Source organism: Streptopelia decaocto, assembly GCF_964273445.1.
Source record: "Streptopelia decaocto genome assembly, chromosome: 4".
In the NCBI taxonomy this organism is placed as follows: domain Eukaryota; kingdom Metazoa; phylum Chordata; class Aves; order Columbiformes; family Columbidae; genus Streptopelia; species Streptopelia decaocto.
The window spans coordinates 19428043-19441288 of NC_138658.1; the positions used below are offsets into that span (position 1 = coordinate 19428043).

The window sequence follows — 13246 nt, forward strand, 5'->3', positions numbered from 1 at the left end:
CAGCAAGCGTGTCTCCCCTCCCCCTTTAAAACATTTCTTCTGTATTTTGTAGTTTGAGAACTAAAGTGAACCTTCTTACAGTTTTTCATGATCACCAGTTATTACTTCTCAGGAAAAAAACAGGGCACAATTACAGTGGGGCTCAAAAGCAGCCTAAGAGCTAGGGGAAAATGCAAATCCTGCATAACTTACAGTACCTCTGTTAACCTGGAGCCAGGGGATGTTGTAAGTTCTTACAGTAACTATTCCTCCCCATCTGACTCTACAAGACAACAGTATTATCTGGTCGTATATGAATATATGTGAAAAGATTGAATGCAAGAACTGAGGGGGGAGGGGGAGAAGGAGGAGAGGGATTTCTTGTTTGTTTTTTTGTTTTGAGTGTTTGTTTGTTTTCAATTTAAATGGAAAGTGTCAGTAGGCCAGAAACGCAGACAGCTGCGAATTAGGTTTAACTTTGGAAAAGTATTTTTTGGGTTCCTCCGCAGTGCCCCCTGCAGCCCGCCAGCTTTGCCGACCGACAGCCTTGCTCACAAGGATGTGCAGAGCCGAGGAGCACTGCAGTCCGCAAAAAGACACAAATGTTTCATATACCCACAGAGTCAGAAATACACGTTAAAGCAGGGGTTTTTTATAGACTGCTTTTTGGTGCATTTTACAGAAGTTGTCTTCTGTTTTTTAAGTGCATGCTGGATTGTTACAGAATTCCAGCCGATTAAAAATTTAGGATTTTTTTCTCTCTCTCAGCTACGTTCTGCCAGGCTGCACAGCCCAGGGGTGATGATTTGAGTAACAAAGTTTCATACTAGTCAGTGCTTAGTGTTAGAAGTTTTGCAAACAGATCAATCATCTATTTTGTGGGAAAAAAAAAAAAAAAACCACAAACAAACAACAAACCAAACATCTGAATACCTTCTAAAAATGGCCGAGGTTAAAGCTGAGCAAATGTGTCTATCTAATCTATTTCCCCACTCATTTTAACAGCAAGAGTGATACTTGCATTATTCTATAGTATAATATTTTATAAAATAAAACACTATCCCCTACATCTAAAACAATCAATAGAATCAGCATTTCATTTAAAAAAAAGTCAATCATGCTGTTATTTTACAGCTGTCACCCAGCACCTAAGAGCTAACTCAAAATTTTCAACTGACAAGAGAGTTTTCTTTTAAAGACTACTATTGAATGGCAAATGTGAAATAGCATAATAGAGATAAGATTTCACAGTTCATTTTTGCATCACTTTTATTTTAAGGATACTTACACAAACGATTACCAGCTTCTGAAAAACAGTGGCCAAAGTGAGCTGTTCAGGGAAGTATTTAAATTCAGTTTCTGTGACAACTCTTCTGCTAAGCTAGAGAGTCTGGATAAATAAAATCAGAAAAAAACCCCTCAGATTGTAGCCTGGGCAATGCAAGAAATAGATTTCAGCATTGTTCTACTACTGATTATTGTAATTAAAACAGATGTTCTTCATAACCTTGACCAAACAACTCTGTTCTGTCATCAGACACAAGCACAGACTCACTCATGATAGATGTGTGCACCATGGACCATGTGTGCACCATTGACCATGGACTTATGCACAGTCACATTCTTATGTAGTAATTTACTTTGCATGCACAAATGTGTGTATTTGCTCTATAACTCCTCCCCCTACCCTGCACATCAGCTTTGGAAAACTATTTTAACAACTGGAATTCCAAAAGAATCAAATATATCAGAATTCTAAGTGATACAAGGTGAACTTGCTGATGCCAGCAGTTAAACACTACCGATATCAGCTGACAGGACACTAATTACCAGTTACAGGAGATGATTGCTTAGTAAAGGATCTATTCAGTGAGTTACGATTTTGAAAAATTATAAAGTACAGGCCTGGTCTGTGAACAGATATGCAGTATGAAAATACAGCATACGTTCTCAAGATGATTATCATGACAGAGATCTGTCTAATTAGGAAGAATCTATTTTAATGCTAAGATATGAAAGAGCCCAGCTGGGAGAGGAATTTAGAGGAAGACACAGAAACATGACTGTTAAGCTGACAGCAAGTGCAGCCTAAGCATGTTCCAATGACAGCTTCTAAAAAAAAAAAATTCATCTCAGCATTTAATCAATAGTGGTTTCAGAACAAGTACAGCCTTACAGATAATCTAGCTAGTCATATTAGTGGGAGGAGCTCCATAAATAATATAGAAAATATGCCTTTGCAGAGCAACACAGTGAAACCACTTCCCTTTTGTCGGCTGCACGAGGGGTTATCCAGTAGATGGACAACATTAAAAATATCACCATGAGGATAAACATGAATCCCATTCTATTAGAAACAAGACTTTAGTTCCTGGTGCTGTCAGTCAGGTTGGAAACTGGAATTGTTGTGGCAGCAAGTTTCAAACCATCTTGGGCAACAAACAAATTAACCTTCAGAGTGGCTGCCTGGGTAGAAACCTTTCTGAAAGCTCCTACTATAATTAAATGGTTTATGTCTAAATCGATTGATGACATGGTGACACAGGCATCTGCTGGAAGGCAAACCTGGAGTCAACCATGCGGTGTATTCACTGAATATAACTTTGAAAACTAGCTAACAGACACTTTTTGGGTCCGAAAGAAGCAGCTTTCTTACACAACAAAAAGGCTTTCAGGAGATTTCTGCTGAAGGTTCTCCTGCATACAGTGCTGTGTGACTGAGCAAATCAGATGTACTTCAGTTACTATAACAAACTATTTAAGTGCATGTTGCCTAATACATCTGTTGTAAAGGAATACTACTACTACTACTACTACTACTACTAATAATAATAATGTCATTTGGAGAGTAGTTAAAGCACAGCCATTTAGTTGAGGGTTGATTGAAACCAAGAAAACTCCATAACCTCCATGAATGTATTTGTGAAATCCAACTATAGCATGGCAAAAATGCTCATGACAGCTGGGGTTGGCCACAAGCTACGGCTGTCACAATATCCAGAGTTGTAGAAATTCTTCAAGGGATGAACCAAGTCTGGAACAAACCAAGTTGCTCTAAATAGTTAAGGAAAAAGCCAGAGGCTGGAAATGAACAGAAGAACAAAACAATGACAGGAGGAAAGGGAAGCAACAAAGAAAATCAGAAAGCTAGTTAAAACTGCAAAAGTCAGAGCTTTAAGACATTGCAGGAAGTGGAATGATCACTGTGTGTAAAAAAAATACAAAACCAAAAGCACTCTCAAAACTATGCACTTTCCAGCCTATACATTTCAAGTTGGGGAATCCAACTGAGAATTTTTACAAAATCTTTCCAGTTGTGAACAACACTGAAAGCTCCAATTTAGCAAGGTATTGTAGCAGGACGGGCACACGGATTGAGACACGCATATAGAGAGTTTAGATCCCAGATCCATCTAGCACAGAGTATTCTGCTGAATCAGGGCTGGAAAAATATGGGGAAGGAATGCAAAATGTGTGCTCATTCTCCCCTCTTCCAATTACAGATAGTTCACAACAAGAACATTAAAAAGAAGTGCATGCCATCAATTGGCATTGTTACACACACATTACCTTGCCAGATTAATGTAATGAAATACATCCTAGTTCAGGAAGCAGAATTCAGTTTATTAGTTCCAATACGCCACGGTATGTCTTTCCGTTGTTTTGAAAATCTGGTTCTGGAGCAAATGGCTGTAGGAGATACCCATAGAGAGAGCTAGCAGGGAGCTTGAAGGAGGGAAAGGAAAATCATTGCTCGGGCACAGGCCCCATCTCAACCCTTGATCTGTCACGCTGATCTCAAGAGAATAACAGGGTTGGAATGGAGGAGGCGGGTGAGTGAAGAGGGTAGGAAGAGAAGAAAGGACATTAGGAAAAATCCCAGAAATATGCTTTTGGAAGTTCCTTGCAGCTTACACTTGAAGTATACAGGAAGGAACTTGAATTTCTTAAGCAATTCTTATACTGAGCAGCCCACTGCTTCTCAGTAAAGACTGCCCCATTTCCATTTAGCTTGAATTAACAGGCCAAGCAAAAAATCTCTCATCAATAAAACACCAACTTTTGTGATGAGGAAGCACCTGGGGGATTTTTTTTTTCTCTCCAAGGTAATTGCTGTTTAGATGTCAGCCATTTACAGGAATTTCAGAGTGAACATGATCACTTCAAATTTTCTGAGCCAGAAGAGAGACTGAACTTATTAAAAACTATCATTCATCCTTCTTCATATAGGAGACTGATGATTGTTCTGAGGTCCTTGGCATAACCCATCAAATTTAATACTCAAACAAGAATGTTTTAATAAGTTCTTAAATTACAGGGAAAGAGAAAATTTTCCACAGTCGTAACTTTTTGTAAGATACATATAAGTTCAGTCTTCAAGACAGAGAAATACTGTATCTTCCTCCCTGTGCCAGTGTGCTGACTGAAAACACCACTGTTTCTCTGAAACCTCTATAGGATATGATGTACAAATATACATGTATTTACAAACTTATTTTAAAAGTACATTACTGAGGTTGCAGTCTTGCAGTCAATGAGTTTAAAACCACCAAAATCAAAGTGCTTGCGCAATCTTTATTTGGCTTCCTTGCACAATCCATAGTATGAGGAAGTCTTCAAATGCACCCTTACACACTATTTTTCCACAGGATGTCTGCTTCATTCTGTACACAGAATTGTCAGTTCTCACCAGTGAACAGCTATTTCATGAGTTTTTTTTTCCTTTTTGTTCCACATATCATTTCATGTCTATTTACTAATTCAAACTCTTTTCACAGACACTCATTTCCTCCGAATGGCCATGCTATTGCTCCTGAGTGCCTCACATGTACCAATAAACTGATTTTCACAATTCACTGCAAGTGAAAGGACAGTGCTCTTACTCATGTTAGAGACTAGAAACTGAAACAAAGAAACTAAGCTTAAAAGGTTTCACTAAAACGCCTCATTGAGCTGACTTTTAAACATACTTAACTTCAGAGTACACTGTGTTTTATAAAAGCAGCCCACATCAAATTCAGTTGAACCTGTAGGTGCTTACCATTTCTGCCAGGCAGAACCCTCTTCTCAAGTCAGCTACCTGGAAAATGAGGAATGCAATCAGTGATCATCTGTAAGAAGTAGAGGTTACGTGAACTGAGTAGCATCACTTAAGACAGCTCAAACATTTCATCTCAAACACATATACTTCAGTAAATTACAGGCAAACCCAGAAATCAGACCTTGTAAAAAAAAAAATAAAATAGTACATGCTGTTTTCCATCTTTTTTCTCCCACTTTTTCTGTAGACACACCTTTCAAATAGCCTTTGCTGAAGCAAAGTCAAAACATGCTGGATTTAGGAGCTACTGATCAGGAAAACTTTTCCTGAAGCCAGAAAATGCTAAAGAGGTAAGACATTAAAATAACATGAAAATCCCTAATGGAATACAGAAAAGATCCCTGCTCATGCTTGGTCATATTAACCAAAACAGAAAACCCAGTAACTACTTAGCTACATTAAAAACCAAGCCTGCATTCAAGCTATTTCCAGAGTCACTGAAGTTACTAGAAAGCATTCATCAGAAGCCTAGGACACATCCCATCTTAGTTCAGGCTTGCAGTTCACCAATGGTTTACAGCAAACAACAGATGACTAGATTCCAGTTAGACAGGGAAAAAATATCCTTCTCATAGTACGAATAGTGAGACTTTGAATAGATCGCCTATGGAGGCTGTTGAGTCTCCACCATTGAAAGCTTTAGCAACAGGTTAGACAAATTAGTAAGGACACAAATATAATGGATTTTGCCATGGAACAGGGCAAGAGATTAGGTGACTTCTGAAGGTTCCTTCCGGTCTTAACGTTTTGTAACATTGCAATTATTTAGGGAGCTTGAAAGTTATAAATGTATTTAAGTTGTTAATGATTTAATTTATTTAATTTTGATGTTGGTGTATAATGAGAAGGTAACATATGTATGTAAGTGTTGGTTCAGACCTCAGGTCCATCTAGCACAGAGCTCTATCTCCCACAGTAACCATGGGAATGGACACTCAGGAACAATAAGAGCAGAGCAAGCACATCCTGCGTCCCAGCCTTCAAACATTTTCAAGTTAGGTTATGTGATCGATCTAGTTAGTAGTCTCTACAGCATCTCCTCCAAGGTTTTGTTCAGTCTTTCCATGTATCTATATAAAGTCCTTGATCCAGAAAGTCATTTGAGGAGGAGTACCACAGGTCCACATAGCTTATCTGAAGAACCAGTTCCTCTGGTTGAGGATCCTTCTGAATGAAGCTCTTACTAAGTTCTTTCGATACCCCTTATGCTTGTATCAGAAGCAACAGTGAAAAGCCAGTCCCACTCCACTTTTCTCCAGACATGTCAGTTCTTCAGACCCTTCTTACATTCCCCCATGTCATTTTTTTTTTTCTAAATGAAGATTCTTGGCCATCCAATGGATGGCGTTCCTTGCATGTTGTAACGGAAGTGATAGTATACCTCAGATCATTCTTGTAATCTTGCAATAATTTTCAGTTCTATTATGTCCTGTCCAAGATAAATGGACCAGAACCACATGCAATATTCAGGTGTGTAAACCTTGGATTTTTACAGTAGCATATGGCTTGAACAGCAGCATAATGGTCCTTTCTGTTGTCCTTTCTGTTTTCTTCTCTATTTGCTTCTTAATAATTCCTCACCTTTTTTTTTTTTTTTTTTTTTTTTTTTTTTTTTTTTTTTCATTTCAGCTACTACTAAGCTGATATTTTCATGGAACTGTCTAACATAACCCAAAGGTTTTGGTCTTGCAGACCTTTGGGCCAGTTTATAAATTATCCAAAATGTGAAGATTATATTATTCTTCCCCAAATGTATCGCTTTACAATTATCTATACTGAATTGTACCCATTGTTTCATGGTACTGTCAATCTTCTACGAACTTCCTGCAACCTCTGCAGTCTCCCTTCTCCTTACTACCTTTCATAACCTCCTATCATCAGCAAAGCTTCATCTCCTCACCGATTGCTTCCCTTCTCCAGGTCATTTAAGAATATATTGAACAGTACAGTCCAAAGATAGGCACCATAGAGAATTTCACTAGTGATCTCCCTCCTGTGCAAGAACTGACCCTATACTTCAATCCAGTGATGGTCTACCCTCTGTTCACATCTCTCAAATCACATTCTCATCCATTCCAGCACCTTCCTTCTTATGCCAGTGACGTTCTTGTGTTGCTTCATTTTCCCAAAACACTTTGATAAAAAGTTCTGTCAAAAGTCTTTGGGAAATCCAAGTTGACTGTACCAGTCAGATAATCCTCATCTACATATCACTGACCCCTTCAAAGAACTCCAAGAGCTTTGCTAAGTCTCACTGATTACATAATATTTATTCTGGTAAATACTAATTCTCTCTTTTTATTGCAATATCTACTCACTCAGATGTCAAATTTTAGTTTGCTGAATACCCTTGGAACCTTTCTTAATGACTGACATCACATTTGACACCACCTGGTTTTCATGTACCAAACAATATTGGAGAGACAGGTTACATGATGCTATTAGTAGATATGTCATCTCTGAGTTCTCTTAGGTTTTTTTGGTGGATCCTTCAGATCCTGGAGATTCATTTGTATTCACCTGCCTTTTGCATCATTACCTCTTCCAGACACTTCAATTTCAGAGACATTCTCCTTTGAGTTCCCTGAATGCCCAAAGTGGATCTAGAAGGACAATTTCCCTGATTTCTTCCATAGTGAACAAAGATACAAATGTTTCAGCTTCTCTCCTATGATTTTGTCCTCCCTGAGAGTTCATTTTATAGCCTTGTCATATTCAGGTTGCTCACAATGTTTTTTCCCTCCTGACGAGTTGGAAGAAAGATACTGAACTATTTTTGATTCTCTTAGCTAGTTAGGTCTCAGATTCATCTTTGGGCTGTTTAATAATAATTATAGTAGTATATATACTGATGTTTATGATACTTTCTTTTTTGTTTGGTTTTTATTTGTTTGTTTGGGGCTGTGTGTGAGTTTCTTGCTTGGTCAGTTGGTTTTGTTTTCCATTTGGATGTATCTTTAGCTGCTTCTTTCTAGTATCATCTCTTTGCTCTGTGGCCATGACCACTTTTTTTACTTTCTCAGGCATGTCCATGTGCATTGGCACTGTGCTTCCTGTTTGGTGTCCTTCTATAGTCATCATGCCCTCTTTATGGGTTTAATTGTCTTGAGGACCACACTTTGTTTATTCTTGATAAACTGTCTCATTTTTACTTAGCTCCCTATGTTGAAATTAACACACCAGTGGTGGGAATTTTGACCTCTATTCCTCCCCAAAGGTATTGAACCCAGGAGAGTTATGATCATTCTTAAAGAGAAGTCCTAGCGTTCAGCAAGATATATATGCAAATATGGAAATACATACATATGCATCTGCATATATATGTGTATTCATTATATATAATTGTGCAAATTGCAATATAGGGCAGATATGGCTGGCAAACTAGGAAGGAACTGTGAAAGGATTTCTGGTTCTTCCCAGGTAGAACCAGACATGAGTGAGGGTTCATTTGGATCTCATCTCATTTCTGAGGTTGCCTGAAACATACACTGATAATAATTAGTATTTATTGCCTGTAGCTCTCAAACCTTCCCAAGTATCATTATCCATCTTTGCAGAGCAATTATGAGCCACAGAACAGTGAGGTGACAAAAGACAGTACCGGTGATTCTTCACTTCACTCTGTTACCTATTACGGTATCTCCTTTATTTTCTAGGAACCACTAACCTTGCAAACAACTGGGGGCATTGCTTACAAATAATGCTCTTTCAATTATAGTTGATCTTATGTGGTAGACATGCCCAGGAGGTGTTTACATCCTCATTTTCAGTCCCCCTTTTGTTTGCATACAGCAAATACTTGTGTTATAAAAACATAACACAATTTTAATGCAATAGATATTCTAAGGCAGGGGTGTCAAACTCATAAGAGCAGTTACATTTATATAGTCCCAAAATGACATTTGGCCCTTTGAAGGCAACTGTGAAGGCTGATGTGGCCTTCGGTGAAAATGAGTTTGACACCCCTGTTGTAAGGTAACTTGTTAGTTTCTTATGACTGGTTTGCATTTCATAGCTCAAGGTGGCATTCTGATTGCACAAGGTGACACAGACACAATACCCATGTTGTTGGGGCTTTGAGCTCATGGATGTTCCCATGATTCATGAGGTATATACCCTAGAAAAATCTAGTACTACAGACCAAGAATACCAAACCATCATCTTTGCCTAAGTGCACAATCTGTAAACATCCCATAAAATAGGAAATAAATAAGAACAGCATTTAAACTTTTCCATGTTGTAGCATCGAAACCTACGTGTACAGACTTTTTTGCCTAATTCTTGTCCTATGAGATGTATAGTCATTTCTTTTACACCTCACCTTTCTGACTCCCATTTCTTCTATCAATCTATGCTACTCATCCAGAAACTCAGTAAAAAAGGTGTCCTAGTTTTCCATGTCTCTCTCAAAGGGAGATAACCTGTTAGCACAATAATTTTGCGTATCGGTCTATATTGATCTAGGATCTCCACCATTTTTTCACAGTAAGTCACATGTTATCTCAAGCTGGAATAGGCAGGAGTTACTCCTTTTAACCCCATCAGACCAGTTTCTCCCAAGGGTAGATACGCAGATTGCCAGCTGGGGGGAAAAAAAAATGTGGAGGGGGGTGTTCTTTGGTGGGGTTTCTTTGGTGTTTAATAGTATGACCCTTTTTCAATTTCCATGTCAGTGTCACACCATTCAGTTGCTGTATGGATGAGGTCCTTTATGTGCATAAGGGTATCTCAACATACATGAAAATTAATCAAGTTGAATATTGTATTTGTGAAAGCATCTCACTTTGTGCCGATAGAAGAAAAAAAAAAAAAAAAGGAGACCCGAAGAGTATAGGGTATCATTCCATAAATAGCAAAGGTACTGAACGGGCAGATTAAATTATTATTCGTCTGTCCACATCACTTCGTTACTAAATGAACAGTCCATTAGAATGTATACAAGCTCTGTACACTTATTCATTTGTACATGGTTCTTCAATATATTTTTATAGCAGTGACACCAAGGAGCCAAAAAATGGATACACATTTTCCCCATTTTTCTGTCTCGTGACTCAGAAAGAGGACTGTCATCTCTTCCACGTTGCCTTGTACAGTAACTTAACTGGAATTTCATTTCCAAGATGCAGTAACAATAGAAGTTTGGTACTCTACCAATATTTAAAATTCCCTTACAGTCATTGCTAATTTACTGATTCTTCGCTCTGCTGAATCAGCATCACTGAAAGCAGTGTCTCCCCTTAATCACTGACAGAAAGCAGTGCCTCTGCAAGGGCACTTGCAAAGAACAGGATTAGGGTAGACTGACAGTAGCTGTATCAACTCCTATACAATCGTTTCAAAATTATCTGAAATCACTAACCTTTCACTTCTGTAGCATAGGGTTCAATTCTGTGTTTAGCCATGCATGAAAATGAGTTCAGCAATCTTGGTTTAGCCTCCACAGAATCATTCATGTAATTTGCCATGACTGGCAGATTTTGCTGTGGAGAAAGAGTGAATATGAATTAGAAAATGAAAGTGAGTTTTTGTCAGGTTGAAAAATCAAACATCAATAAATCTGAATGTCAGAATCAGAGAGCAAATTCAGATTTGAAAGCTTGGACCTTTGTGCAACTCTCACATGGACAGAATAAAAAATAGAATAGAAGGCAGGATCTACAGTAAGCACATGGAGCAGTCACCGAAACAGTACTGTGACTGTGACTGCACACCAATGGACTACTCCTGACCTCTATTTCTCAAAATGCACGGTGTCTTCTTATCCACAGGAGGTGCTCCCAGCACTGCCCGCTCAAGCGTAGCAGGCAGCTTTGTGTCTCAAACATGCCTGCACTTTGGGAAGGCCAGCAACCCTGCTTCACTCATCACCATGAATTCTTGGGTGCTACTCAGAATCAAAATGTTAACAGTCTGCTTCTAGACAGTGAGGAAGACGGCGAGTCTCCTCTTTTCCATGCAGGAGAGCACTTCTTGAACAATAAGGAAATACAAATAAAAACCTGTCAGTACACATGAAATAGAAAAAAAAGTAGGAAAAGATAAAAATAAGAAGGCGAGAGAAGTGAAGAATGGCAACCCCTTATCATCTGTCACAATCCTCACTTGCTTTGGGTGACTAACTTTCAGATCCACACCCAAGCCTCCCATAGGAAGCGAACCCAGGCAATATTCACTGCACTTCCTCAGTAAGGACAGTGGATAGTCTTCTGACTCAGGCTGTACATACAACTGCTCTGTGACTTTTTCACCTTATTTATAATTTCTTTTTTTTCTACTTCAGGAAATACTGAACTTTGCGTAGTTAGAATTCTTTGAAAGTAACCATACAATTTAGAAGTTTAAATGGAACTGAAAAAAGATGGTGTCTTTTCTCTTGTGACCCAAATAAAGACACATCTTTGATTCAGATGATTCTTACATCACATACACTTTCAAGAAAGAATGACATCTTTATATTTATTTACACAACATCTGTCACAAAAAAAGATATAGATTATGACTGGAGCCCTCTACATTACTATAGACCTCACCTATATCTTTCACTCACTGCTCTGTCTAAACTAAAGAGCCAAGATGAAGGAAAAGATAGGTGAAACGCTTTCTATAAGATTTAATTTGTTTAGCTTAATAAAAGCAGTAATGGCAGGTGCACAGCAGACATTAACAAAGAGGATGTCTAAAAGGCCCATCGCATCTGCAGCTCTTCAGATTATATTTAGCACTCCACAGTCACCATGTTATGGGGGGAATTTTACAAATAAATCTCTGTTAAATCTAACCATCTTTGTTACTCAGCAAGGAAACTGCTTCTCTTTCCATCTAAAACCTTGCATGAAATCCTGTCAGATTCACAGCTTAATTCAACCTAACTTCAATGTACAACAACTTTCTACCTTGCACAATGGTCATCTATATTTAAACCTGTAATAAAGATATTCTAAGCTGTGATTTGTTGTAGAAAGTTTTCAGTTGTAGAATTTTTTTAATTATTCTTTTCCCTCCTCTCAGATTTGTCTTCTGCCCCAAAGGCTACAGAGTTAGGCTGATATTAGTGTATTTTTTTTCCTCTCTGGGTTCTTGGACAACACAGTCTGTTTTGGGAAGAGATAGTGCCACCACCATCAGGAATGAAATGCACTGTCATGCTCCCGTGTTGTAACAAACACTGTCTTTTAGCCCACCTCTCATTTTCTCAATACTACTTCTAGAATTACCGTTTAACAACAAGAAATAAACAAAGTAAAAGAATGACTGCAAAATCTAATTTAACTATCCTTTAGCTAAAACAACGAGGCGCATTAGAACCTAATCCACTGTAGTCTTATTTAAAAATGGGTGGCTGAAAGGTGCCATAGGATTTATAAAAGGAAAGCAGATTGTCTCAGAGGCTGATGCCAAATAACTCATTGCCTGAGTTATCACTCTTCAATCAAAAAGTATATGAAGAAACTACATAAGTCATTTAGACAGCAATCATCATGAAGTTATGCTGGCCTCTCATGTCAGTGATGAAACAGCCAAATTCTCTGACAGTGGTGAGTTATTCCTTTTATCAGTGGCAGAGCTGCCAAAAGAATCATCAAGGCTATAGGCATGGAAAACATGAGGCCTCTCCAAATTGAAGTGATAAAAATACAATGGTTTTTATTACTTTATTTTAATCTTTATAATTTCAGTTTTGAAAAAAATTACAACCATGTCAACCATAGTCAGGCATCAATGTGATTAATTTAAACTCAGTATTAATTCCTTCAAGTAGGTTTTCTTCCAGAACATGGTCTTTGGGATTCTGTTCCCACCTCCCTCTGCCCCCAGTCTCTCTTATAACTAAACATGCATCTTTCAGCCCTGACAAAGCCAGTATAAAATACTGTCTGTTTTATAACAAATTGTAATCCTGTCACTTTGGACATGGATTTTCTTTCTCTAGTTATAGTAATGACTTGGTATAGGAAGCTGATGATTTTTTGTTGCATTTTAACTTGCTAGAGAGGTCACAGACAGCAGGTGAGTGTACAGGTGTTTAGAAATATTTCGCTGTTTGGCCCGATTGCTCTTTAAAATCCTAAAGAAAGTAAAAATATATTAATTCTCTAGTGTAGTTTTAAACACGTCTTCTAAAAACCTAGCAGGTACTGAAGAGAAGCAAGGTTTGTGGGCCTGATT

The 13246-nt window shown here is 38.1% G+C and overlaps 1 long non-coding RNA gene across 1 annotated transcript; it reads right to left on the minus strand.

Annotated features, from left to right (window-relative positions):
- Window positions 1-1262: 1262 nt before the first annotated feature.
- On the minus strand, window positions 1263-10561 carry LOC309439237. The gene is made up of 3 exons (XR_014183946.1): window positions 10440-10561; window positions 5021-5059; window positions 1263-1369 (listed from the first exon to the last, which is right to left on the minus strand). It is a non-coding gene; the product is annotated as an uncharacterized lncRNA (long non-coding RNA).
- Between the last annotated feature and the right edge of the window lie 2685 nt (window positions 10562-13246).